At 43.3% G+C, this 25,809-nt stretch overlaps 3 pseudogenes; all 3 read right to left on the reverse strand.

The window, feature by feature from the left end:
• Positions 1-1,470: 1,470 nt before the first annotated feature.
• On the reverse strand, positions 1,471-10,191 carry LOC136531927 (protein PUTATIVE RECOMBINATION INITIATION DEFECT 1-like; annotated as a pseudogene).
• A 1,409-nt stretch (positions 10,192-11,600) lies between these two features.
• On the reverse strand, positions 11,601-21,953 carry LOC136531929 (uncharacterized; annotated as a pseudogene).
• Positions 21,954-22,607: 654 nt separating this feature from the next.
• Positions 22,608-25,590, reverse strand: LOC136531930 (ATP-dependent zinc metalloprotease FTSH 2, chloroplastic-like; annotated as a pseudogene).
• Positions 25,591-25,809: the final 219 nt, after the last annotated feature.

Below are 25,809 nucleotides of genomic sequence, written 5' to 3' on the forward strand. Positions count from 1 at the left end.
CTTAAGCCCGTATAACCCGGTAGTCCGTGAAATCATGAAGGATTTCAAACCAACTCGTGTCCCAGCCATGATCGTAATAAGTTTAGCGGTCACCATCACAACTTACATAAAAGTTCACATCACAGGTACATCAGAGTTTAAACATAGTTATTACAAACCAGTTCGAATAAAAGTAGCGGAAGTCATTTGTTCAAACCACACACTCACGCGGAGTTTAAATATAGTGCCAGCGAATGATCATCTCCAACAAAAGCATCAGATGAGACGTAAGGAATGACCATGCCCATGGTCCTAAGCATCACCCATCGCAGGATAAAGGCAGTTGATACAGTAGCCGTAATACATCTGCCCATCTGCAACAAGTGGGAATAAAACCCTGAGTACGAGAAGGTACTCAGCTAGACTTACCCGACATAACCAAAAATAAATGACACCAAGGATTATGAAGGGCTTTATAGTAGGGTAGCTGACTCATTTGCAAAAAGAAGCATTTTTAGCATTTCAAGAACCTTTCTAAAAGCATTATTGCCAAGTTAATTATTATTAACCTGTCAACTAGATTTGCACCTATACTAGAGTAAACATGTGATTAAGCAGATAATGATAACCAATGATCATTAAACAACTTCCATACTGTCATATTCATTATAACTGTCCAAGTGTTCCATAAACATTTACTACGACGAAGTAACTCAAATCAAGTGCTCACTATCCAGGAGCGATGGCGATTCGAATCGATTCCTAACCAGCTGGTGATTTATTCCTTACACAAACCTCACTCCCCGCTAAAGTGAGATATTGATCACCGAGTCAACTTTCCAGGAATCTCGAGTTTGCCGGGAACCACATGTACCCGGGGGCCGACCGACTGCACTTTGGTCTTATCATCCCGCCCCCGTGTCCTACCACACCTGCTCCGGCACAGTGCGTTGCGGGCAATCTACTCGGCCCGAAAAATCTCCCAGCTTCGCGGTCGGAAGGTACTTTATCCGGCCAGCTAAATGTAAGGCATGCGTTCAACATGACTTGAGGCCCAACAACGGTCGGTCCTTAATCGACACAGACGGAAAACACTACAGTCCAAAACTCTGCAAGTCTCCGTCCGGTCTCAACTTCATTTAACACTTAGTTATACCATGACTTTATAGTCATCCAAGCAGATCCAGGTAACCACCTATAGCTCGCAGGTGACAGGAAATCACCTGACTTCTACCGGTCTAAGCCAGCTAAGCATTGACTCGACTGCGGATACCAGGGTAACAAGGATATAGTATAACAAAGGTAAGCAAGGTATAATGTAGCAACGGTTGCAAACAACTCCTGAACGTAATGCATCAATTAAAGTAAAGTATTTAATTAAATAATTGCAAACCGGGAGAAAAATGCTCCGGGGCTTGCCTCTCTCGAAGGAGCTCGGGCGGTGATCGGGGCACTTCGGAAGTTCCTCAACGTCCTCCTCGTCGGCTTCTGGCACTTCCTGCTGCTGCACCTCGAGCTGCTCCTCGGGTATGACGACTGGATTCTCGGTTTGCGATCCTGTATGATGCAATGCGCGTAAGTGATTATGCAAACGGTGCATTGAAGGAGATGAATGCAATGGATATGTTTAAATGCAAGGTAGTCAACATCATCCAAGAAACTATACTACAAGCACATGTCATCTACTGCATTCTCTTCTACTACTAATATGTTAAGTCAACATATCTTATGAAATGCTTCAAAGATACACCAAAGCTTTACTAATTTCTTAATCACACTTAAAGCAACACTTGCTTAAACCCTAATTAATAATAGGTTTGAATAGCAACATATATTTCTGATGCTCCTAAAAATCTGAGAAAATTACAGTAGCATAATACTATCCTAAACAAACTACCATAAAAAATTCATGGCATTTGGATAAGTAAACTATCCTACACAAAAATGACAAGCTATAGCATAAAAATGAGCATGAAATTGCTTTGCACTATGAAAAGTGTCAAACAACAGATTTAATATTTTTCCTAGGTTCTTCATAGGATATAATGACTGTACAAAAATTATCACATGCATGTTTTATACAAAATTTGTTCTCTAGCAAAAATAACAAAACTCAGCCATTAAAAATACTTGAACTACACCTCAAAATTTTCCCACAGCACATGCATGAAACATATTTTTCCTAGGAAGTACATGACATAATAAGATTAACAAACTTGGAATCATATTTTTCTGAAGACTATAGATTTTCCTACACATTTTTCAAGTTATCAGCAATATCCATGATTAAATAAAACCCTACAGAAGAGTATTTCAAAAATGACATGCACAAATTTTTCCCAGTAGATCTGATGATAAGGAACCTAGAAAAGTTTGTTTCAACAAATTTGGAGCAAGTTTGATCACCCAAACATTTTTCAAACCATTTTAGATTTCAAATAATAAAGAATAAAGGGAAATCAAATCACTTAAACGTTACTGGGCCAGCCCGTGGAAACGAACTGGCCCACGGCCACAACCGACCTGCGCGGCCCGAGCGCGAGGGAGGGGGAGACGGCCCAACAGGGCGTCAGCCCACGGCCTGGCCGGCTGAGGCAGAGTGCCCCGCCGGCGCGGCTCGGCCAGCGGCCATCTCCGGCCACGGCAGCGCAAGCAAGCGAGCGCAGGAGGTTCGCGAGGCATTGGCGAATGCGAGCAAGCAGCTAAGCAGGGTGGAGAAGGGGAGGAAGGGGGAGTCCCACGGCGGCCGAGCACGGCGGCGCCATGGCCGTCGGTGGCGAGGCGCGGGGAAGCTCACCCTGGGCTCGGAAGGCGGCGCAAGCGCGAGCGTGAGTCGAGGGAAGGCGAGGCGGAGTTGTGGGCGCGAGCAATCGGGGAATGGCGCGGTGGTGCGGGAGCTCGACGCCGGCGGAGCTGCGGGCGCGACGAGCGGCAGAGCTCGAGCTCTCGGCTCTGGAGGGGAGGAGAGGAAACGCGGGCGGGAGTGAGCGAGCGCGCGGGCACCAGCAGGTGAAGGCGGGCGCGTGGGCGCGGTGTCAGGCCGCGGCTGCCGCGCGGCGGGCGACGCCGGCGTGTGGTCGCCACGCGGCGGAATTTCTCTGCCGCGGTCGCGGCGTGGCGCAGCGACGGGCGCGCGAGTGCGGGCGAGCGGCAGGCGCGGCGTGGGCCTGGGCCAGCGAAGCGGCTGCGGGAGCAAGGCGCGGCGCGAAGGCAGGCCGGGCCGCCGCTGCGGCTGGGCCGAAAACGAGGCGCAAGGCCCACGAAGGTAAAAACAAGATTTTTCAAATTAATTTGAATTCCTTTTTCATTCAAACGAATTTTTGGACTAAATCAAAGCAGTTTCAAACTTTGGGCCAAAAATAAAAGTTGCTCAAAATTTTATCCTCTACAACTTTGATTTTAATACCAACGTCCAATTCATTATAGATTTTGAATTATAAAATTAAAGTAAATTTTGACTTAAACCCTAATGTTTGGAGAATTATTTTTAAAGCAAAAATTTGACAATAATTCAAATACAAACCTTGCTCCAAAAATTATGATAAACAATTCTAGATGATTTACAATCATAACCAAACAAGTTCTACTAACCTAGCAAACAAAATCAGGGCAAAACAATTCTAACAAAGGCATGCAACATTCAGGTTTCACAACATGTTTCAGATGTTTCGAAGCAGTGTTTCACTTGTTATTCACATGATTAAGCATGTATGATTTGGATGCTCGATGATGCATGATATGCGTGATTTGCAGTGCCTAAATGTAGGCATAACACCGGGGTGTTACAGTACCAGTCGTCAAGCTTGTCCTCATCGGAGCCGGTGTTGAGGAAGGCACGGGCTCGCGGTTCCTCAATGTCGAGGCTGGTGCCGGACTCAGTGCAGAAGGTCAAAGCTTGCACCTTGCCGCTGCTCTCCTCTACATCCAGCTCCAGGAAGCCGTGCACAAGGAACAGGGCATCCTCCTCCTGTGCTTCTGTGACGTGCGCCGCACCGCCACGCTCGCGTCGAGGATAGGGGCAGTCCTTTGCCCAGTGGCCCGCGCGGTTGCAGCTGAGGCAAGTGTCGTCGCACTTCACCTTGCGTTCGCCGGCGGCGGCTCCTGCCTTCTCTGCTTGATTGCAACCGTCACGATCTCCCTTCGGCTTCCCTTTCTTGCCACCGCGTGGGCGCCGACGGCGCTCCTTGGACATGCTGGAGCCGTCCCCTCCCTTCTCCTTCTGCCAAGTGAGCCACTGCTCCTCAGTGTACATCAGCTTGCCGCCAAAGGTGATCGGCTCGGTGGGAGGTGCCTCATCGCGATCGTCCACCGTCTTCACCACAGCGAGCCATCTGCTGCTTCAAAGTAGAGAGACGAATTGCAAAATCCTCAATTTGCTCACCGGGGTGAAAGGAGAGGTTTTACCAGTCCTTGCGCAGCCGCTGCAACGTCGCCCGGCGGATATGGTCGATGCCGATGCGCGCTGCAGCGTTGGAGTCCCACACTTCCTTGGCGGAGACCTGTCGGCGAGAGGGGCTCCCATCTCTGGAGGATCGGCGGCGAGGATAGCCTCGAGCGCCCACCGGTCGTCGTGGTACTCAACGCCGCCGCCATCGACGGCCTCCCGGCGAGACTACATCTTGACCTTCATGAGTAGACTCCACTCGTGGTAGTTTGTCTTGGTGAGCATCGGCAACGACGAGCCCACGCCGGAGTCCTTGTCCACCGTCTGGACAACAGGAGACCCACAACGGCCTCCGCGTCCATGGCGGCCTCCGGCGATGGTGATGGAGTGCGGCGCCAGCCAGGGCTCCACGATCCTCTGGGCTGCCTCTCCATCTCTGCTCGCAGCGCGGCAGTGGTAGCCACTACGGCCTGCGCCGCTGCTGCTGCCTCGATCACCTGTGCGGCTGCTGTCTCCGCAGCAGCAAGGCGTGCGGCATGATCGGCGTCTGGATCTGGCACCACGCCACCGAGGTTGATCACCACACCGGCAGCGGCCGCGCGGCGCGCTCGCTCGCTGGAGGTGGACATGGCTCAGCTCTCTCAAAACCTAGGCTTTAGATACCAATTGTTGGCCAGGTAACACACACAAGTGGGGAATTTTGATCTGCCAGAGGGCAGCTTGGCCATAGGCCGCTTATTGCATTATATAGCAAAAGCATACTTGGTTTACAAGAAAGAGTTCATCCACTACAGCATATTCTAGTGCATAAAGTAGATGCTACTTAGATGCTAAGGCATCAGCTGAAAACAGCAATACAGTGAATAGTAAATAGCTAAAGTAGATAACTAGATACATAGAGAGTAGCACTAGGCTTAACTCTCAGTTAGAACTGAAAAAAGCGACCGACACCCAGACACCAACCTACTTTGCTATATCCACAAGTTTAGCCAAATAGGCATCCCATGAAGCTATTAATAGCCAACGAATAATAATATTACTTGAACGTAGTTTAAAAGGTTCAACTCAAATAGACAGAATAAGAGTACCTTTAGAGCAAGAGGCAGCCATTCATCTTCCTGGCCAAATGTTGATGCATTTGCTGAACGTAAGATGTTAAAGATAAAATAGGAACAAACTGTTCTGATCCTTGAAGAGTATGGTAAGCAATATATGCCATGGAACGAACCGACAATACCACATGATATAAACTGATCAGAAGAACGCGGGGAGATCATGAGGATTTCAGCGATAACACTGACAACTGAAAATACCTCATCTTCTGTACCCTCCTTTATCATCTGGTCTAGCAAGGACACCAGCAAAGACGAGATGGTGGTTTCTCCAGAAAGTACAAGCTCGGAAATCATTTGTATGTCCACCAACTGACTGCTGTTTGAGAGCATGACAGTTTCATCTTCACAGAAAGTTTTACAAAACTTTAGCATCTGGAAGGCGAGTGGTTCCATAATTTCTTGCTTCTGAAAGAGCCATTTTATTGCTACCGAATGAACTCGGATCACAAGCAAATCCCAGTCCTTATGTATGATTAAGTGGAATAGTGTATTCTCGGCTTCTGGACTATGTGGAATGCTGCAGCTATAGGAAATGCCTCTGACAAAGGCATAAAGATGGACCAGAAGCGTAAGCATAATGGAACCATTAATTTCATATGGGAAGTTCCCACCATTGAGGAGGATGTATTGCTCAACAGAAGCCAGAATTTGGTTGTTAGCACAGAGCCTGAATAGTTAGAACAATCGCCATATTAACATGTTTCTCTGTAGGTGTAAATGGTGATTTAAAAGCAGCAGCAGATGAGTACCTTTCATTGTAGAATGAACAGGCATACAATATAGAAAGAATAGCACATTGGCATGATGCCAAGTTGAAGTCTTCTGTGCTACATTGCCCAAGTAAATACATCATTTCTGTAGGGTCTGATGGCAGATAAATGTGTGCATCTCGAATTGTTTCCCCATAATTACATCCCAAAACCCTGTCAACAATCGAACTAGTGACCAAATATACTACTGATTTTACATGATCAGTAGAAAATAAGCCCATGAATCCAAATGACAAGGTAAACCATGATGATGATGCTAGCAATTCAGCAAACTTCAATGGCCTTTTGTCAGATGCCCTCGACAAAATAATTTGGAAAATCTGAAGGATCACTGCCAATGTTTCTTCATCATTACCGTCAACCACAGCACTTTGAAGCCATTGCAGTAAAATCGTTCCACAAGTTCCCATGATGCTATCCTCAAGATCCTTCGTGCTAGCAATGTATTTGCTCCCTTCAAGGCAGAATATAAGTGCTTCTTTCAGAAGAAGAAGAGAATGAGGAATGAGGATCGTAGAATCACACTCATGTGACAATGTTGAAGATATCGCATATTTTGATGTTTCTTCAATAAATGATGGTAGTTTCTCAATATCATGAGCATGAGGTGACTTCAGAATCTCTATTAATATTGAGCAAACCAGAATAAAAGTTTCAGAACTCATGTCAAGTTCACCATTGACATTTCTTCTCTAGATTGCAGTCAAAGTACAGGCTATCTGTTCTTCTTGGGGCAGTGAGAGGATACCGGAACAATTGACCATGCAAATCCAAACAAGTCGTAAAACATGGGACTGGACTGGGTGAAATGGTATCTCTGCAACATAGTGAAGAACAGGAAGAAGAGTGGAAAATCCAATGACAAGCTTTTCTTTGAATTTTTCCTCTAATCTTGCAAAAAGTAATAGTACTCGAATAGAGGAAATGACAAGTAGATCATTATTTCCTGAAGATGTATAACAGGAGTGCAACTTCGTAAGCCTTCTTGATCATAATAATGCATAAAAGCTTTCAGAAAGTAGTTCATGACTACAAAAAGGTGAACTTCTTACCCGATAACCTGAGAACCTCAAATATGTAATCGGCAACATTTTCATCGATCAAAGTTTGAAGTAGAGCACAAATATTTGCATCAGATGACAGGAAATGAAAGATCAAATCCAATGTCCCTGTCTGAACTTCTAGGTTAGTAGATAGCAGAGATCCTTTGACAGCCTCAGCGAATAGAACAAGAGAAGCATTTAGGGACATATAATCTGTCTGCATGGACTCTGCTTCTATGCAGTTGTTAGAACTCTGGTTGCTAATCAGCAAATGGTCAAAGGGCTCCTTCTTTGCTAAAGTAAGGAGCAATGCTGCAGTAGCACAAAAAAAGGAACATCACAAACAAGTGGAGAATGACCTATTGTGGAAATTTTCAACATTGATGAGTTGTTTAAAAACCAAATCCAAAATTTATTAGCGCAAATGATTTAGAGATAAATTTAATAACCGCAAACAATTTGAAGGTACTCAGTCAACATTGTGAATATGTTTTCCTCCTTAGCCAACTCTCAAACAAAAGTAACACTGAAGTATTAAAGCTGGATCCAGAAGTTCATTGTTCTCATTGTGCTTCTTGTATAACATCAGGAATGATGCATTCATCAATTGATGTCAGGTTGTCTTTTCAAAGCACGCTTAAGTTTCTCAAACTATATGAAGCTTGCCATATAACTTCTTTAACTGTGGCTTATATATCTAGAGTGTTTACATTAAGGGCAGATTAATTAGGCACAAAGAACTGTAAACTTATGTAAAAATTGTGACAAAAATTAATGGCCAGAATTGTTTGTTAGATTACATGAAAGTTCAAACATCAGTATCTTCAACAAAATGAAGTATTCTTAAAGCACTATCATTCAGGAAGTACAAAAAGAAGAAATACCAACCAACACAGTTCAAGCGAACAGCATCATTTTGAGTTTTGAGTAGGACTTCAAGAGAGAGCTGAAGCAAGCTTCTACCAATTGCCAGAAGATCCAAATCTCCAATTTCACATATATTGTCCCATGGGGTGGCATTTAATATAGTGAGTTTGTATAGAACAAAGAGTATCTCTCCACGAATTTCATCGCTGTATAGAGAAAGTTAAAGATGCTGCCAGATAAGGTGTTTGGAAGGCAAGAAATAATCATCAGAATTCAGTTGTCTTCACCTTGGAAGTCGGAGATCATTAACAAGATTTAAGAAAAGAGAACATTTGTCCCCTATATATGCTGCGGCATCTTTGGTAGAGTTTAGCAAAAGCCCCAGACAATGTAGCTGCACTGACATAAAAGAAAGATACAGACATAAGAAGGTAAATCAATTCAATAGAAGTTATAAGAGAAAAATTACTGTGCCTCACATCTTTAATGGATCCAGTCTATCTCACTCAAGCAACGACTGATGAGTGATGAGATAAAAGCACAGCAGGCCACTTTGGACAAAATGGGGTAGTTCACCAGAATTACAATAACAGGAAAAGGAAGCAGATCACCCTCCAACCATACACTGAAACCTAATTGTAGGTCTTACATCTAGGGCAACCTTTGCACACATCTCCAGGAGTGACACTAATCAGTTAGAATGATGCTGCACTGCATATCCTGCCACCAGTACTATGTTTACTTCAACAGGTGTACTGGTGTGTCAAGGATACAACTACTGCTAGTATATTTAGTTGTATAACCAAATAAGGTATTATTCTATATTTAGTTTGCGACTTTTACAGTCCAGACTAAGACTTGGACGATTCTAAAAAAAATAGATACAAAATCATTCGATCATATTTCGTAATTTGGTGTATACATGTAAATGTCTACGTTTCCATTGTGTTGAGCTGAAAAGATGTCCAAGGCCATAAAAGAAAGAAGAAAAGACAGCAACATATCAAAATGGAAGGTAAAATGCAGTCAACCTATTATGAACAACCCTGAAATGCTATCATGTGTATCCATATGCAGGTAAGCATGTGTTAGAACCGGGTCCCTCTTGTTAGGGCCCATTTTCATGGCATGAATCGTACAGGAATTTCATAGGAATTAGTTCAACTTTTTTGGAGGTTATATATATTCAGAGGAATGCACTGGCTACACCAATGGGTGCAATTTACAGTGGGATGAAGCCAACAAGCAGCAGCACATTATCCAAGTCTGTCAAATGCTAGATGCAATGGCAATGATTTTTTTTTCATCCTTTGGATGACCTTATAATGTTAAATTTGTAATAAGTGGTCTGATCCTCTTGGAGACAAGAGATGAAGCCGGATTTATCTCCATTATCTAAAAAAAGGAATGCACCATTTCGAAGTCAGACTCCAGTTTGCTACATATAACTAGCAGCTCGAATTATTGTTCACCTTATTCAATGGATCCAGTGAGACTAGTCAAGTAGTCATCCACTGGTCCTCTCCACTACATATAATTTGCAGCCAACCTACTCAGCATAGAATGAGACAAACAGCATAGCACGAAATTGTGAGTGACGGGGGGGGGGCACTTACCGTATGGACGTGCTTGACGAGTGAGCCGGAGGAGAGGACGCGGGCGAGGCGGGCGACGAGCTCTGAATCAGCGGGGGAGCCCACGACGGCGGCGAGCGCGGCATCGCGGCGGTCGGCGGCGCCCTCGAGCACCTCGGCGAGCGGCGCCGCGAGGAGGCGTGGGTGCGCGGCGCGGAGCGGCCTGAGGAATGCCGGGTCGGCGAGCGCTAGGGAGAGGTTGGCGAGCGCGTGCGCGACGTGGTGGGATGGCGTGGAGGCGGCGCCCGCGGATGAAAGGAGCGCCGCGGCACAGGAGAGACAGACGCGGCCGCCAGCCGAGGTCGGCAGCGAGTGCGATGCCGGGTGGCCCGCGCCGCAGGCATGCAGTGGCGCCGCCGTAGGCGAGCGAGGTGGCGACGTGTCACCGTCGGACTCCATGGGGAGGGGAGGGCAGAAGGAATCGCGGTAGCGGAGGTTTTATTTTACAAGTTGATTTCGAAGGTTTTTACGAAATGCTGTAAATTAGGCCGTTTGAATCCACACAACTAATAGTTAGCTGTGTTAACCCGAAGAAATCAACGAATGGTGGTAAACTTAGAATAGGTACGTTGCTATTCAACATTTTTAAAATACTCATATATTGTCACGTAGCAAACAGGAAGGTGAGAGAAAGAGGCGGTAGTTTTGTGAAGTAACCCAAAAGTTTAGAACTACTCCGAATAAGATATATATTTCACCATTATATGATTTAATATTATCATGCAACTCGTAAAATTTCTTACGTTGATTGCTTAAATTAAGAATAATTGAATTATTATATAAGATCAATTAAAAGATAGCCTATTACATGAGTTGGTTGTTAATCTTCTTATATTTATGTTGCACTGCATCAGATCATCAAATGACATAATGTACTTGTTCTAAGTCAGGGAATTATTGTGTCCTTTCGGTGATTTTTTTGCGTTAGACGTGTTAAGGGCAGTCCTAATAAAGTATTTATGGTGTTTTATATGTCTATCAATTATATTGACAGCTCAGTTTTTTTTGATTATGGCCCCGTTCGGCTTACCCAGAAATCGGCTTGTTTTTTCAGCCAGAACAGTGTTTTTCTCTCACAATAATTCAGCCAGAACAGTGTTTTTTAGCCAGTTTCAACCAAGTTTCAGCAAGCCGAACGGAGCCTATGATGTCGCAAAAGAATTAATGAGGGGAGAGAGGGAGAAACGATTTCTACTCTACGAAACCGAGTCCACGCTAGGATCCAGACACCAAGAAACTACCCAAACCCTGTTGGGGAGACTCGAGTATCTAGCGGCCTCCGTCCGGATCCGTTGCACCGCCCACCTGCTCGCTCGCTCCCGCCTCCCTTTCCCGCGATTCCTCCGCGCGCGCACCAGCCTGCTCGCTCCCGCCTCCGCTTTCTCACAGTTTTGCTCGAGTGCATATAGACGAGTGTCAACTAGTCAGCTGTCAATTCTTTTGCTTCTGGCTCCTCGATCTTGCTTCTTTCCCAGAAGAAGTTTCATACTCCCTACGTTCCAAATTATAAGTTGCTTCAACTTTTTTGTTCATTCATTTTTGTTAGACATATTATTATTATATCTAGATGCATGAGTAAATTGATGTATCAAAAAAAAAGTTTAGGGTCTAGAAAGACATATGGGTCCATCGCCGTGCAATTAAATGTACAGTCATGCAGCCGAACGATCACTATGGAACTCGCGCAAAGCGGAACGATCACTATGGAAGTCGACCAAAGCCGCAGAGCAACATCGCTGGCACGAGAAAGGACACGCCACGATTCTTATGTCAGTACTGTGTTTTTTTTTTATATTCCTGCATATAATTATCGTTTTTACTTTTTACATGTCTTTTTGCAAATATATTATTGGAAAATTTCCTTCGCCCATGCTCGGGAGCCTGAAAAACTTAATTATGTCTCACTATCTCACCAGTAGCAATTCTATACATCGTTTTACTACGATGTTTGCACAGACTGCATTTCATGGTACTGCTGCGCATACCCATTTTTCAGCTATTGCTAATCCTATAAAATTGTTCCAAAACAGCAAAACAACAATGTTTTAGTGAAACAGTGCAGCTCTACAAGAGCAATTGCTCACATTTCGCACTAGTTGCAAAAGCACGAGACATGTCGCTGCAAGAGTGCAAGCAACAATATGACAATAGAGTAGTGCGATTATCATCATCATTGGCTGTCCTTGCCGGTTTATGCTGTCCAAGCAAACATTTCCGTCAAGGATATCTGGCTCGTGGATCCCAATCCTCGCCAGGAAGATCTCAGCGCGACAATCTAAAAGGGACCGTTAGGCCATTACACCAGCCGTGATAATAGCACTTCCGTGACGGCTGACGCTGCTACTCCGTTCTCTTCATATCCATCCTTGTTTCCTGAGGTGATCATAAGTTCTTGACCGCTTAAGCACTAAGACCATGCCTCTCCATAACAGTACATCCTCCATATGAATTTCACAATTTTCATCACCCCAAATGATCCTTGAACCTTGAAGAATCCGTACATGAGCAAATCTCCAGTGCTGCTTAGAATATGTTCCGATCGATTCACTTCTGCTTCAAAGTAGTTTGTCACCACCAAGGAACCTTAGTAAGTGAGGTTTCACAACTAAAGTTGTCACCAGAACCAAATCCCTTGTAGTGTGACTTGGCATTGGCAACACAGAATATTAGCAAGAGGTGAAGGATCTATCACTTACAGTATCAAGCGGATAAGCATGAGGTATGCACTTACCAAGCATTACATTCAGAAAGGTGGAAGAACAGCCATCCATGTCCGTAGCCTGTGTGCAGCACCACCTTTGCTCTTGAGTAAGCCAATTCATCACCATGCTCTTGAGTAAGCCAATTCACCACCATGCTCTTGAGTAAGCCAATTCACCTCAGTCAGAGATCTGAACATCAAGAAGCTCGATCAGGGAGCAAGGGCATCATGTGCCATTACATCGACACACATGCGCTCGCATTTGAATATTGCCATCTTGCAGATCTACTTTTTGGTCTATTCCAGAGGTATCAAACTTGCTAGGCTGAGGCTGTAACATGGTTATTGGTTAATGTCAAAATATAGACAGTGAACGTCTAGTAAGAATTAAGATTGAAACATAGTGTTCATATATGCTTACCTTCTGAGCAGCTGCATAGCCATCAGAGTGTCTAGAATGCAGCACAGGTCATTCCACCCTGACATCAAATGTATTGTGTTGGAATCCTGCCTCGTTTTATAGCTACAGCTCATCAGAATCAATACTTGGGATTATTTTCTTTAGTATATTGAATGTCGATGCAGGCATGCTACATTCTGAACTGAACTGCAGTAGCTCATTCTCAAGAACAGCAAATGCATCAGCAAATGCCTGTCATATACATCATAAAATGTATGAGTTCTCAAAACTGCAATTTGTTACCCATATTATATTTATATGTCTGAACACAACAGGAGAATTATAACTAACCTTAATACATTGGTGAATGCGGAAACAATTCCTGCCCACATTGTTAGCAGGGCAAAGTGGATCATCTATGTGAATCGGGTCAATGCTGCAAAATCAAGCATATTCTCATAATTAAAACTTACATAGTAGGTGACAGGAATAAATGACATAAAATAGTAACATAAAATTTTATTACCTGTGCCCTCTTTCTCGATTCAAATAAATTCCACTTCCTTGGATGGAAATGCGCATATGGCGTGGATCAAATATGTTCCTGGCATTAAGATTACGAATTATATGTAACATACTCGATAGTAGCTGTTCCAAAAGAGAAGGAACAGAAGGTCCTATTGACATTCAGGGCTTCAGGCACACTGATGCAAATGTTTGGCCCCATGTCATTATTAAACACAGTGTTCAGGTGTATTTTCTTACCCAAAGAAGTACAAGAAATCCATTAAAAGGCTGCCCAGATTCTGCCAAATTACAAACATTATGGAAATGATTACAAGGATACAAAAAATAGACCGCAAATAGAGCGGTAAACTCAAATATGGTGTTCATGATTCGCAACTTACTTGGTTAATAGGCCGACCAAGATGATGCTCATGCTGGAGAAAACGAACAATTAACAGCACCTACAAATAAATTAAAATTGAAGCTTTATTTTTCACAGGTCCTCTGAAAATATCAAATATGACACCAGAGAAAAACTGGATCAGGTAATATGCCATCAATCAACATAATATGCTAACATGAAAATTAATATAGGATAGTAAGTTTGAACTGAACTATCCAAAGATCACATGCTATATGCAAATAGAAGTTAGCTGGATTGTGGTCTGCTTGTGTTTCACTGTGAGCCAATACAAATTTTTAATATCTTTACAAGTAGAAAATCATCTCTAGAAAAGGATCAATCCAGACTTCCAGAGTTCAGATAAATTAACCCAACCATCGATAAACCCATGGTCAAAAATATAAAACCATGATTAACCTACTAAACTTAGGACCTGTTTGGTAAAACTCCCAGAGGACCTTCTAGGCTGAATCCATGAAGTGATTCTCTAAAATGAACTAGGAGGCTGGGAGCTAAACAAAAGGTAGCTTCTCCTGATTCCCTCCACGCACAGAATCGATGTCTACATATGGTTTATCCTAATGAAACATAGAGAATCACTTTTGGCCATAGAATCACTTCCCACAGAGAATCAGGGGGAGTTCTAGCAAACAGGCCCTTAAAAAGGTGTTTAATCATCATTAACTCGTAATTCTCTTTTTATAGCCCTTAAAAGTGTTTAATAATTACTAACTCGTAACTCTGATACTTATAGCGACCTGACAGAATACATAAGTCTGCATAAGCTTATGGACTCATTTATGCATAAGAAAGTTGTCCAATGCAAACACACTGTAAAAGCCATAAATTGTCAATGAAGCAAATGAAGGGCTATCTGGAAAAGTTACATACCAAACAGTAAGAGCTTAGACCACCTGAATAGGGGTGGTCCAAACTCCGGTCAGCCAAAAACTTCTTGAGAATCAAGGCAAGAGGTACAACCGCAGGAAATTGCTGGGTCAACTCACGTACCTGTAGAATTAACAATATAATAAGGTGGGCAAATAGGCTGGGAAATCCTGCATACTGCTTAGTAGTTCCATCTTGCAAAATTCTTGTGCATGTTGGTAAGCAATATATCATTAGCAGCAATGTGTGTGGTGCATGCATTATCTACTCAGAAAGCTACTGTACCAAGCAGCTGGCTGGCTGATCATTCATACTGCTAACATAAAACCTGAAACAGATGACTCCTCACAGCAATATTGGAAAGCAGAAATCACTCTAAAAGTAACATGATTCTTATAATGTTTCTTATGTCATCATGATGATGTTTTGAGGCAACATGCATGTATGCACATTGGTCACAACTTTGAAAAAAATACTCCACTTGTGAAAACACATAGATAACTTTATGTATGATTTTCATGATAGCATTGTTCATTTATAAAATTATATGTGAACTGAAAATACAATTTAAATTAGCATCATGTTTTTCAGCAAAAACTACTGAACTAAAAGTGCAATATCGCATAGGAACTAGGGTAAAAGATAAAGGAGCCATTTGTTTAGAATACCAGAAATGGCAACATTGCATATAGCACACAGAATGTCAAAATAAGATGGTACTTAGATATATTCAACTGATACTCCGCGTTAGATTATGCATTTGCTTATGTTAGATGATTCATGTAATGCTTATTACTAATTGCGTAACCCTCCAAAATATTCAAATGTTTGCTACAAGTTAAATTTCTATTAGAATGAAAGACAGTATCAGCTACCAAACTGTGATCAACATTCAACAGGTCTAAACAAAATATTTGTATGAAGGCTAAACTTACAAGTAACGTTTATGGAGAGCAACTTATTTTCTAGAAAATATTCAGATAGACAATAGACTTCTGATTTACCAACTCAGCAGTCTGCAGTCCTGTGTGGGATGGCGATTTGAAACTTATATCAAGACGAATTGACTGCACAATATCACAATCGTCTTTATTCAATTTTGAGCACACCAGCATGTTGCTGCCTTCTGAACTAGAGGTGTCAGACCGAGGAGGACTCCCTTGTTCTCCAAGCATGTTAACTGAATATTCTTGTGAGCCATCCAGTACTGAAGAATACTCATTGGACATATTTGTGTCACAGGGTACATCTGCTACAAGCATGATCACAGGTATCTGCAAATAATATAAGCATGAGGAAAATAGAATAGCTAATGAACTAGCAAAAGAAAGCCACTTACAGCTGTGTTTTCAACTGTTTTAAGGGAATCACTTCTAACCCAGTCCTGGTTTGTAAGACACCTTGCTGCATGCTGAAAGGAAAAAAGATTGTCCACGTAAAAAGAAAGCAAAATTTTGTCCTCAGAACATGCAAGCACATCCATCATGTGTCCTAACTCTTATGCAAACATCCACATGTAAACCAAATGAATTACCTGTAGACATGTTTCCTTGATGCCATTACGGCCTTCCAAAATTCCAGCTTCTTTAATAGGTTCCTGAAAGCAACAATAAATTTAGTATCCACAATAATATGGGGAAAAGATGCACTTGAACTAACTTGTCACACGATGTTATCAGTCATGCAACTCACCAGGTTTCGGACAGGAGGAAGAGAAACCACAAGATCAACATCACTAGTTGGAAGAGCCAAACCAGTGGCATTTGAGCCAAATAGATTTGTACGGGAGCGAGGCCACAGATCTTGCAAGCATCGTGTGACTCTTTTGACAGCCCAGTTTATATAGGGCCTCCTCACCAGATTAGCAGCAGCAACCTTGCAGTTTAAAAAATGGAATCAACATGTCCTTAGAAAAAGGGAACTTTTACTGACACAAATAAAGGCATGCCATGCAATTAGACATCAAAGAAGATAAGGATCCCATAGCACACAAAGATGAAAATTGATGCCAAACCTAGAAGAAAAGGTGAGATACCTGCTTACAGAATTGATCTATTTCTTCATGTAGAGCATTGTGCATCAAAGAGAGGGATGCCTTGTGAGGCGAACCATTTAGCATATCTTGTGGCTGTACAGGCAATGCCACATCTGGCTGCAAAATTATATTTTAGAAAGACAGAAAAGTTGAATAAACAATCATTCTCACTATTGAGGGAAGATTTGAAACTACATCCTTACATGTTGATCACGAGATAGCTGTGAAATCTTAACAAGGTGGTCCTGCAAAACAGTATCCTCAATTGTTTGCACCAATGTACCAGAAGAAGTGCCCTTGTTACCCCATGAAGGCCATACAACTTCAGGACCATCCAAGCAAAACTGAGCCCTATGGAAAATTTTGTCTTCAGAAAATAAACCTCTCATCCCGCAATGTCGAGGACTTGAGCTGCCCGATCTAACAATAGGGAATCCTCGTTTTCTTGACTCTCCAGCAGGTGAAGGAGGTGGTGGCCTAGGTACACGAGGAACACTAAGTACTACTGGTGATGGAGGTCTTCTTAGAATAGGTATGTCCCTCCTTGTTGATGGTACGCATGGGCTCCTGTGATCATGACCACCCTTAATGTCAGATCTTGATGACCTTCGTGATATATTAGGAACAACTATCGGCCGCAGCATTGCATATGGCAATGTATCTGCCTTAACTACTTCACTGCCACAAGACACAGCCTTTGCAACTGAAGTTATTTTATCTTCAGGACTATCTTGCACGGGAGATGGAGAGGTCAGAGCTTCATTATTGATGCCATTCCCTGCTATCGAATGAGCAGCTGGATCCAAAGATTCATTTGAGAACAGGATGGAGTGGAGGGTGGTGATGATACACCATTTGTGTATGTAGATGGAATACCATTAGCCACATCATCAACAACTCGTATAACATCAGCCTCATGCCAAGCCCAGGCACTATCATCTGAACTAAGAGATGGTGGCCTAGAAAAACCAGCTCCTGCATGTTCCGCAGGACTCCAGTACATCACACCTCCACCGAAATATTGATTAATATCTCTTCCAGAATGTGCACGGCTATCTGATTCTTCTTCAGAAAACCAGTAGCTTTCATTATCATCCGCAACATCACTGTCACTGCAAATACCCCCTCTTTGCACTAGTTGAGCAGGGAACCCTGACCAAGCAGAAGATTGCATTTGTGGGGTATACAATGGATCATAGCTTACAGCAGCATTTTTACCATAACCTCTAAAAACAGGAGGCCAGTCAAAACTTAGCGGCACTGCTAGAGAAGGTAACATTTGATTGCATCCAGCATCAATTGGCGGATTCCTCACCTGATGGTTGGCAGGAAGAAAAGGTTGGCTAAATTGAGTTGGCCATTTGTAACCAACATCAAGATGCAACCTGTCTTCTGCAGCTGGACGCTGTTGCATTTCAGGAGATACAAAATGAGATGGTGTTACACTAGGCCATTCGTATGATGTTCCTCCCAGCAGGTTCCTATTGTATACATAATATTCACCGCCACTATTTTTCATAACTCCACCATTTTCACTTATAGCACTTTGAAGCATATCAGTAGGAATAACAGAAGGTAAAATTTTGTTCTTTGTCACTTCAGGTTTATCATCCACATGTTTCTCATCACATTCAGTTTTTTCCTGTGCAGATCTTACCAAGGAGTCAACTGAACTTCCATCCAGATTAGTGGAAGAGACATCATTGCTTCTGGAAGGTAAACAAGAGGATGATTGAACCAAGCATTCACTTTGACTAATGTACGATGAGGCCTGCTCAGCCACATTGAAGGCATCATCATGAGCACTCTGAGAAAGTTCAGTAGCAACTGATGAGCAAACTCTAGGAGAATACAATGTGTCTTCAAGTTTTGTGCCCTTACTGGTGGCTACTACCTTTGTTCCATTAGATAAAATGGAATAGTCAGAACAGCTAACTGCTTCAGAGATCTTGTTCTTGGAAGGATCATAAGATGGGTGATGAGGTGAGACATCAGCCTCTTCAGCAGTTTCATGAGAGGCCTCTGTAGCACTATGGGGAACAACTATTTTCAATTTGGTAGATCTTGGGCTCTCAGGCCTCATCAGATTTGATAGTTTTTGTTTTCCCTTTGCGTTTGTTCTTCTTTTTGTTACACTGATTTTTGCAACCATCCAACACGATAGTTTGCTCCTAAAATATCGAGAACTCCCTCATAAGTCATGAATAAATGAACAACCAAACAAAACAGAATGGCCAAAATAATGCTTACAACCTTCATTGTTGGTACAATTTCCTTGTTAGGAGTTTTTTCAGATGGAGGTCCAGCAGCAGTGCCTTCAACAGATGGAGCACAATGGTTTGGTAAAGGCCTACAATTGCGACTATCTGAACTACTGCATCCATTATCCTGGAAAGAAGACCTTAGGTAACTACAGATAACTTAAATATACTCAGTGAAGCATAAAGTCCTATGCCTATGGCAATACTAAAGCAAGCTGAGCAACAAATCAACTATACCTTAGACGGCTTAGCAGATACTGTTAGCTTTTTCAAGGTGCTAGACTTTCTTCTTTCCTTTCCGAGAACCTCCACTGGTCTTTTCAACATCTTTCTTTTTCGGAGCTCCATCCCCAATTAGTTCAAGATTTATACTTTCTGTCGACACCACCATGAGAAGCCCTTGTAATTTCATAAGTACATCACCAGCAGTAGTAGCAGCCGACACTAATGAACTGAAAAAGATTGCATCACCACTGCAGCAAGTAATGTTGCTCTTCAAACAGACTATCTCCTCGACTAGTTTCAGTCTTTTCAACTCTTTAGCAAATACAGGCTTCTTGCTACAAGACAGAATGTTTGCAACATCAATGGAAGAAGCATGATTCTTTCTGAATAAAGACTGCCGTGTACATTCACAAGATTTGTCTGCCACAAATGATCCCGGTTCACCTAAGCAGAAGCAGAAATTATCCCTTGAGGCACTATCTGATCCTTCAACCATCTCATTTGCCTGCAAGCTTGAGCTATTAGCATATTAGTATGGGCTCGAGGTGTAGAAACATGCTCAGGACAATTGCACGCAAAAGTTTGGCAATTCTCTCACAATCAGGGTGACAAAAAAATCCTGTCTGAGATGACAAAGAGCTGATTGTTTGTTATGCATATGATTGGGCTAACTTTGACACATCAAGATTCAAGGAAGACACAACTTACTTCGAGAAAAATGAGGGTCTCACATTTAAATAGAGGATAATTTCCAGAATCATACAGATCACAAAGTAAACTACTTGCAAACATGCTGTAGTGACTATTATATAAAAACACTCTTATAAATACTAGTAAAACATTTAACCCACAATGCCTAGAAATATATTCATTGGACCAAATGCCTGAAACAAGGCCCCTTTGTAATCTGATATTCAATTTTTTTATAACTTGTTAAAAAAGCATGATAGCGTTAACTCTGGTACATAACAGTTATTCTGGATTCATTAATTGATTTAAGACTATGCTGAAACTTCAGTTAGATAAAGCATGCAGATTTCAGAAAACATCACTTGCCAAACAGTTTGAACATGTTAGTGCCATTTCAGGAAAAGAAGGGTTTTTTTCTCAGCACAAACATAACACAATAGGCAACTTCTGTATGTCATTTCCAAAACAAGAGAAGAAACAATGCTTTAAAAATATATGTGAAACCCATCTTCATCGTATTTCTGAACCAGGTGCTTTCATATTTCACATGCTTTTTGAAGAAGTTTCTTTGAAACCTACTAGATTGCCTTGCTTGTTTTTTTATTTAGAGGAAAGGTGCACCTACATTTGCATAAATTAACGACAATACAAGAAAAGGCAATTTGCTTCTATTTCCTATACAAGGGCCTATTACGAGATTAAGAAATATGGTTTGTTTTCCCTAAAACTGATTTTACAAATAAGATTGCAAGACTAGAGTATGCCATGTTATTTCTCTCACTTTTTCCATCCTTCATTCTTTCCATCACCATCAACAAACAGCCTTTTCCAACACATTTCTTACAATAAAATAGCTACCCAAAATGCATCAGTATGGGATACACCACCCTAATAAACACAAACCAGAGTTACTTGACTCATGCACATCTTAACTAAATCACAGGTTGACAATGTTCATGTAATAAAAACAAATAAACATCTTATCCCAAACCATATCACTTGAAATTAAAATCATTGTAAAAGTTTATTACGAAATTACAGATATGACTCTGAAATCTAGAGTTCACTTATGCAAATAAGGCATACAACTGTGAAATGCAACCCCATAGTATTTGAAATCCATAACTGTCATATTATATCAAAATGCAGCATAGAAAGCATATTACCAGGGCAATTGCACCTTTCCCGAAGAATGCCCCCAATGATCCTTGCTCTCATCCGAGGCTCCAGCTCATCCACCAATCCACATATCCCTTCTCCCTCCAGAACGCGTTTGCAGCAAGCCCAGCCTTCTCCTTCACACCCTTCCCAATTCGCACCGCCTTCCTCCCTCCAACTCCCCCTCCCCCCTGCCGCCGCCCACGACATTCGCAGTGCGATCTCCAACCTGTTGGCCAGAAACTCCTCGATCACGTAGTAACCCTTGGCATTAAGCCAGGGCAGCTCCGGGAAATCCTGGCACGCCAGCGCGGCCAGGTCCACTTCCCCCTCCCCGCAGCAGAGGAACCTCCCACCAGAGATCTCGTCCATGGCCGCGACAAAGCCGTCGAGGTCAGCGAGGAAGGCTTCGGCGACGGTGATCGCGTCGGGGCACCGCGACGACGCGGGGGAGGAGGGGAAGAGGAGGATGTTGGCGAAGAGAGCGCCTGCGCCCGGGAGCCCGCGGCGGCGCGGGCGAGGAGGCCCCGGGAGAGGCGCGAGAGCACGGTTGGCTCCTCGGCCCCCGCGCGCGGCGGAGGTGGACGGGGACGAGGAGTGGAGGACGAAGAAGGAGGAGTGGCCGCGGAGGCGGAGGCGGCGGACCATGGAGAGCAGCGCGGCAGCCGCAGCGGGGGAGAGGAGGGAGGCGGCGGCCGCGGCGCGCGCGGCGGGGGGAGAGCGAGGCGAGCCAACCGGAGGATCGCGGGCGCGCGGCGACAAGGACGAGGAGGAGGAGGGCAGCGGCGGGGGCGGGGCTAGGGTTCGCCGCGGCGTGGTAGAGGGAGAGGTGCGCAGTGAGGGCATCCATGAGCTCCTTCGTTGTGCGCGGGCGCCGCGGAGGTGGACACCATGCTGGGGAGCGGCCGCGTCGGTGCCGGTGGTTGGTCGGGACTCGGGATTCAGGAATGGGGAGGAGCGGCCGCGGTGGTGGGCCTGGCTGGTTTGCGGAGCAGCGGAGAGACTTTTGCGTCGGAAGGTACGTACATTTCTCAGTTTTTTCACATGAAGACAACGTTAGATTTTTTGCCAATATAGTGACGACACTGACAGGTGTGGCTGGGTTTGTCATTCTTTGTAATCTGTTTGTTTACGCTTATTCCTTTTTATGGCTTGTTGCTCTAGAAAATGAGGTCGGTTACATTCAATAGTAGCATAACCTAAGCATATTCTTGGAAAGAAGCATAGCTTCCATACAATTTGTGGAGAAAGCAGCCTCACTTTTGGCTGAGACGGTGAGACGTATAGGATGATCAAAACCATTGACAAGCAAGTTTGCTAGTTAGGTTGTAGTTGAACATGTGAGTAATTTGCTGATCATCTCCTATCAGTTCCGAGAAGAAAATGACAAGTTCTTACTTCTTAATTAGAACATAGTTTCATGAAGTAGGAACCGTGGAATTTCTCGTTCATCGAGCAAGAGACTTCACTCGACCAGAATCTAGAAACTGAAAATGTTACGCCAGGCCTTTTAAGCTAATTAACATTTTACTATAATTCCACCATGAGTATGTTACATTGTCGGTGTACCAAAAATCCAGCGGCTGCAAGTAGAGTTAGTGTACACCAAGAATCCAAGATATGAACATCTTACAACAAATTTCACCCCTACAAGACTAGAGTTTAGGCAGGGAGGGCGGCCGCCGATGTGGCTGGGGGAACCCGGTTCTCAACAGGGATCTCCACAAACTCAGAAAGAATCGCCCGGAACTCGTCCTCCAGCCAGTGTCTCCTTCTCAATGAGCACCTCAACGATTTGGTCAATGGCCTCCTGTTGTTTCTAATGTGCCTTAAGGCGATCTCGTAGGCCTCATCTGACAAGCTGCTTCACAGCCGAATCAATGTCCTCCGCAAGCTTCTCTGACATGGAGTCCTTGCCATCATTCTCATGATGATGTCCCCAACCCTGTGCTCCACCCTCCATCAGGGACCATGGACCAATTTGAGACATACCAAATGTTACGGACCATCTGCAGAAACCATTGTGATTCTCAGTACAATTGACAACCAAAGATCAGTAGTAGTAGTAAAGCATTGAGACAAGATATCTACAGATTGCTGTCAATTCTAGCAGACTCTACCATGTGATTTTGCAGCACAGATTGGTTCTTAGCATTCATAGAGTAATCATCAGTCATAAACCACAAAATGGTTCATGAGGACTTGCAAAATTCTTTGCAAACGTTAACATTTACGTCAATTAAAATTCAATACAAAAGGTAGTATACCTGCTTGGCTAAGCCAGTAATTTTGCTGCAAGTCACCAGCAGCTCCAGTGGTCACCTCAGGCTCTCCAAATATGACCTCCTCAGCAGCTCTACCACCAAGGCCGCCAACAATTCTGGCAAAAGTTGCTGCCTGGAGATGAGTGTTGGGTCATCCATCGGATAAACCACGTAAGACCACGAGCTTGACCCCTTGGAACTAAGGTAACCTTTTGGACGGATCATGGCCAGGTGTCAAAGTTCTGCAAAGAGATTTCCACAAACGAATGAGATTGCGTACAAATTTGGCATGGAATGGTTACAAAGGAAATGACATACAAAAGGCACTCCAATAACTCAAAAGTGAAGCCACAAAGATACAATATGCTTTCAGAGGGGAACATAGAAACAGGAAAGGAGCCACTTAGTACATCACAGCAATGGGCTAAGCATTAAATATTAAGACAAAGTCGTACTCTATTTCAACATCAAATAATTTCCCTGTCATCCAATTACCAGACCATTTTAGATAGAAATTTAGCTAGCCAGCTTTAGAAACCATATTAGCACATGTACGCACCTAAATTAATTGAAATATCTTAGAAATACTTAGAATCACATCAGGATATCGGAGAAAATAATCAAAACCTAAAGTAACCAGTCACGTTCCAATGTTTAAGGCAAAGGAGAAAAAGATCTGCAAAGAGGAAGATTCATCTCTTACCCGCAAATGGCATGCCCAACTTCATGGTAAGCAACAAGACTTTTGCTCTTCCCGTCCGTCATCACAGTCCCTTCCATACCAGCCACAATTCTGTCAATAGAATCATCAATCTCTTTTGAAGAAATTGCTGTCCTCCCCCGTCGTCCAGCCAGAATGGCTGCTTCATTCAGAAGGTTTGCCAAGTCTGCTCCACTGAACCCAGGTGTTCTCATTGCTATGACATCAAGAGAAACATCAGAATCAAACTTCTTGTTGCTACCATGCACTTTTAGAATCTCTGTCCTCCCACGTACATCAGGAACATCGACAGACACCTGTGTAAGAATTACAAGGCATACCCAAAATGTTAAGAACCCCAAATATTTCTGGTTAAGATCTAAATAGCATTCAGGTACTGAATGAGAGATGAACCAAGCTGAACTAAATGGATCAGCCGAGTAATCTACAAGGGAAACAAAATGGATATTGAACCTTTGGCTACAAAATGATTAGATTTTTTTTGCACGCAAGCAATAGACATTAGAGAACTTTACTAAGACAGAACAAACAAATATAAATGCATTGACAGATGAATCCAACAAAAAAAACCAACCTGTCTGTCAAAGCGCCCAGGTCTAAGTAAAGCGGAATCCAAGATGTCAGCTCTGTTAGTGGCAGCAATAACAATAACTCCAGTGTTGCCCTCAAAACCATCCATCTCAGTTAGTAGCTGATTGAGAGTCTGCTCCCTTTCATCATTCCCACCACCAATACCTGTACCTCTTTGCCTTCCAACAGCGTCAATTTCATCAACAAACACTATGCAAGGAGCATTCTCCTTGGCCTTCTTGAAAAGGTCGCGAACTCTGGAAGCACCAACACCAACAAACATCTCCACAAACTCAGAACCTGAAATTGAGAAAAATGGCACGCCAGCCTCTCCTGCAATTGCCTTTGCAAGCAAAGTTTTACCAGTACCAGGAGGACCGACAAGGAGAACACCTTTAGGAATGCGAGCGCCAACAGCAGTGAACCTTTCAGGTTTCTTCAAGAACTCAACCACTTCCATGAAGTCTTGCTTCGCTTCATCGACACCAGCAACATCATCAAATGTAACACCAGTGTTGGGTTCCATCTGAAACTTGGCCCTAGATTGACCAAAACCAAGGGGAAAGCCAGGACCATTGGGTCCACCAAGGCCACCTTGTGCCCTTCTTGACAGTAAAAACAGGCCACCGATAAGGATAAGTGGGAATGCCAAATTTCCAATAAGGTTGAACAGAAGAGTGTTGGCTGCCAGAGGGCAGCTTGGCCAACAGGCCGCTTGGATTGTATTGCAAAAATGACTTAGGGATACAAAGATGCTAACCACTGCATATATAGGCAAGTGGTGTACCTACTTCTTAGCATATTCTAACTGCATAAAGCAGATGCTATGATTCCTACTTGGTTGCCAAGGCACCATGATCAACTTGGTTGCCAAGGAAACACATTACAGAGAATAGTAAATATCTTATAGCAGGTAACATGAAAAACAAGAACACTAGGCTAACTACTGACAATTCTCCCCTTTAGCCTTGTGGTCCTTGGAGTGATATGCTTGAGCCCAATTCTTCCCCTCATCTCTTCAAATTTTGATCTTCCAAGAGACTTGGTTAGAATGTCAGCCAGCTGATTAGTGGTGGATATGTGATCAGCCTTGATACTTCCATCTTCCAAGCAGTTTCTAATGAAATGGTACTTGATTCTGATGTGTTTACTGCGCTCATGAAAGACTGGATTCTTGGCTAGAGCAAGTGCAGA

This window comes from Miscanthus floridulus, unplaced genomic scaffold, assembly GCF_019320115.1.
Source record: "Miscanthus floridulus cultivar M001 unplaced genomic scaffold, ASM1932011v1 fs_477_3_4, whole genome shotgun sequence".
Classification (NCBI taxonomy): Eukaryota; Viridiplantae; Streptophyta; class Magnoliopsida; order Poales; family Poaceae; genus Miscanthus; species Miscanthus floridulus.